The sequence below is a fragment of the Cyprinus carpio genome, chromosome B8 (genome assembly GCF_018340385.1).
Source record: "Cyprinus carpio isolate SPL01 chromosome B8, ASM1834038v1, whole genome shotgun sequence".
In the NCBI taxonomy this organism is placed as follows: domain Eukaryota; kingdom Metazoa; phylum Chordata; class Actinopteri; order Cypriniformes; family Cyprinidae; genus Cyprinus; species Cyprinus carpio.
In genome coordinates, this window is record NC_056604.1 from 25296018 (window position 1) to 25300167 (window position 4150).

The following is a 4150-nucleotide window of genomic DNA, read 5'->3' on the forward strand; positions in this document are numbered from 1 at the left end:
GTGACATGTGCAACAAAGTTACACAGATGAGAAATGTACCATGAATGCAAGTGAAACACAGCCCTATAAATAAAAGACCATTTCCATGCTAGTTTAGCATTTTCATTTTGTTGTGCATGAGGGTATCATCACACGTATCTCTACACAGTGTCTGCTTGATCTGTATGCTGATGACGTGCTCAGCTGTCCTCGGCGCGCTTCACCAGACGTGCTGTAGCCTGTCGGATGTGATAGCGCTGGTATGCACTCTTCCACACACGTATTTGTTCTGAACAGGTATGTGTGATTCTCAGAGACAAGAGTCGGCCATCTGAATACGATAGATAAATGTTAAGTGTATCAATTAGTGAGTATCAAGTCAATTTTAGGGATTAAAAGTAAATTTAGGTAGGATTTTAAACATTCTATGAGACAAATATTATCTTTAAATGTACAAAAAACAAACAAAAAAAATGCTATGCATCTAAAATCTTGGTCACAGGGTTGACATTTTAAGATTTTCCACTTTAAACAATATCAACAAAAAAAAATCACTTCATCTTCATGAAAGAATGATTATGTCATTGTTTGTTTTGTTTGTTTTTGGGATAGTTCATTTATGGCGCTTTTCCACTGTGTGGTACGACTCTGCTCAACACGGCTCAGTAAGGCTCGGCATGGTTTGCGTTTCCATTGTCAGTCTGCGTCCACACGAAGCCAAAGCTTTCCCTATACAACCTTTTTTTTTCATCGTCTCAAGAAATTTCTGTGTCCACACGAAACCACAAAACGATGTAGTATAAATGCCAGACCAGCATGTGGCACTGTCAGCCGCGCTGCCCCGATGCACTGTTGTCTTTCAATCCAAAGCGTAAATACACATAAAAAACGTATCCTTGTGACCAGCAAGATCGAATGACGTTTTATTAGCCTCTTCCTATTTCTTTTTCACTCGATGTTGTTTGTGAGGAGTGTAAGTTAATTTTACTCATATTGCAGCCGTGATTGCAGCGTAGGAAAGGCAATGGTGAGAGTAATAATTTAATGAAGATGTTTAATAGACATGGCTGTTGTTTGAAAGAGTAATTTATAAATACAAAAATGGATGAATATACTTCTGTTCTATCTAGGTTCAGAGCCCTCTTAACAACTACCTTGTTTTGGAAGGAAGAGGAAATGGAAGAGATGCTTTGGAAGTGTGAGTATGGCCTCATAACTGATAAGAGAGAGCACAGCTATTTAAACATTATTCCCCGGTTTGATAGACAAAGCTTAAGGCTAGTCCCAGACTAAAATGCATGTTCAAGCTGTCTTAACTGAAAATATCTTGTACAGTCAGACACATCTTAAAATAAGACAGTGCTATTGTCGTGTCTCAAGACACACCAGTAAAGTTCTAAAGGCATTTTTATAGAAGTTATTTAAATATCCTAATTTAACCAAGGCCTAGTCCTGGTTTAAGCTAAGCCCTCTCTGTGAAACCCTGTCTTTGTTTAAACATGGAATTTATACAAGAACGTAACAATTTCCTTGTTCACATCAGGCATGTACATACATCTAAAAATGTACACTTATGCCACCTCACAGCAAAACTCCAGAGCAGCTGTATGTCTTGTGGATTAACTGAGACCTGTTCTGAGGAGGATCACTTTATTGACTGGCACACTGCACAACTAATGTAAACCCTTAAAGGGGTCATCAGATGCTACATGCACTTTTCCTAATAATGTGTTAATTAGCAAATTTCACAATGAATGTGGCTAAAGTTTACAGTCCCTCAGAGAGCAGCTCGGAAGAGAGGTCAGCAGAGCTCATTAACATTTAAAGGAAAATGCTTCAAAACTGCGTGCTCTGAAAAGAGCTGTTTTAGACAGGGTAAAAAAAGGTGTTTTTTTTACACTAACATTGAGAAATTTTAACCAAACTATGTTAAAGTCTTTTCATTAAGACCCTAAAGAATGATATCAAATTGTGGAAAATGAGCATCCGATGACCCCTTTAAGTCAGATGCTCTTATAAATACTGTAACTACTCTTCACAGAAAAGCTTTCAACGACATCACCCAGATGATATTTCAAAGGCCAGCTCTTTTTACAGTAAACCAGGTATGTATAAGTGCCATAATTACAAGATTTCAACTTGGAAAAAGCATTCATGTCCTTGTAGAACTCATAATTACCGTCTGTAATCTGGGAATTTTCTGAGAGCCTCTACTTGTATCATGTGACTCTACCTGACTACTGCAGATTAATTTAAGCATTAATAGTGTACCCATAGAAACGCACAGTTCCTGGTCAAAGGACATGAACAGCTTCAAGTAGAACATGGTGTGAACGCAGCATATGATCTTGAGCATTTGACAACAGCATTATCTAACTAACTTGATAATGTCTTTATTGATCTATTTCTTCCTCTGTTAGGATGCAGCTGATTAAACAGACTCCAGTAAGAATTCTTAGTGTTGATCAAACAAGTCCACAGCTATACCCATCTAGAGTGGGAATCATCTTGGAAGAAAACTTTGTAAAGGTTGAACCGACCGATCTCAGGCCTTCTATGTCCATTTTAGACTGATTTATGCCCTGCACCTGGACTGTGTTTGAAAAGCACTTTATTTTTTATTCAGCAGGTAATGCTCAACCTCGGAATTAGCATCTTAAATTCATTACTGTCAATATTGTGAATAAAACATTTCTACAGTGCAGGGTCAGTAAGTTTTATTTTAAGTTGATTAAAAGTTTTGGATTTTGTGTTTTACAACAATCCTGGTAAAAAAAAAATTATCATGGTTTCCACAAAAATGTGAAGAATCACAACTGTTTTCAACATTAATAATAAGAAGAAATATTTCTTGAGCAGCAAATCAGTATATTAGAATGATTTCTGAAGGATCATGTGACACTGAAGACTGGTCACTGATGACTTTTGAACGGTAGTGTATAGAAAGAAAGACAAAATGGTAGCTTTTATTTCCACATATTTGTCTATCAAAATTATTTGTTAATGCAGCAAGGAGAACTTGGAAAAATAGGGGTGAGAAAGATACAAAAAAAAGAAAGGGAAAAAAAAAGCTTCCACATAACAAAAGAAAAACACTTAAAAAATAAAACTGAATTTGTGTAGTTTAACGTATTTAGAAAAACTACAGTTTATTAACAAATAATAAAAAATTCATAAGGTATTCATTACAAAAGTAAAATGATTTCACATATGCATGAGATGCACAAACAGCACTTTTTTTGTCGAATGACTGAAAAGAAACCGAGGAGCAATGACATCAAACATTAGCAAACACTTGACGTCTTTGTATTAAAACAGAGCTGATGAACATGAAAGAATGAGTCAAGACGTAAACTAGCATACAGCAAAATCACACGATAATACTTTTTGTTGTTGTTTTGTTTTGGTTGTTTTGTTTTGGTATTCCGGTCTAAAGAAATTCTAAAATGCAGGTTGTGAGCAAAGTCTTTAAAATTTCAAATAGTGATAAGCGCTACCATAGACCTCTGTATATTTAGCATTTTATTCATTGCGCTCTGTTGAAATGAAAAAACAAACATGTATAACGGGCGCTTAATCGAAAGACAAACAACTAAACATGACTCACAAAACTGCTCAGCAGTCATTAGTTGCGCATAACATGTTTGCATTTTGACCCTGGCACTGACCCCATTATTTGTTCCCCAGAGAAATATGAATATACACACAGATTTCATGAGCGAATGCTCATTTAACTTGGCAGGGTGATTAGCACGCCGGGCGGTGCGGGAGAGAGGGGATGTGTAAACACAGTTGGATCACCACACCCCCCTTCTTTCCTCTTCCCTTTACAGTCATCAGAGCCCAGCCTGTGGGCCCGGCCTGACCCCCTTCCATATATTAATCCCAAGGCTACTGTCCTGTCCACTGGGTGGTCATAGTGTATGACAATGCAGCGCACTGTCGAACCTCATATGCCAGGAATAACTCAGCCTTACAAAGCAAAATGTGTGTGCATGTGGGGGGTGGGGGGTGGTGGTAAAACAGAATTAGGCCACAGCTGTTTAGGACTGTAGGCAAAAAATTAGTCTCAATAAGTCAAAGAATATTACATCAAATAAAGGGCCGGCCGCGTGCTGCCCCACTTTGCTGCCGTATATATGCAGGATGCAGCAGTGCTGTTCTCACACCG

At 37.7% G+C, this 4150-nt stretch overlaps 1 long non-coding RNA gene across 1 annotated transcript; it reads left to right on the forward strand.

Annotated features, from left to right (window-relative positions):
- Positions 1 to 1120: 1120 nt before the first annotated feature.
- On the forward strand, positions 1121 to 2619 carry LOC122138183. The gene is made up of 3 exons (XR_006155362.1): positions 1121 to 1177; positions 2021 to 2084; positions 2400 to 2619. It is a non-coding gene; the product is annotated as an uncharacterized LOC122138183 (long non-coding RNA).
- Positions 2620 to 4150: the final 1531 nt, after the last annotated feature.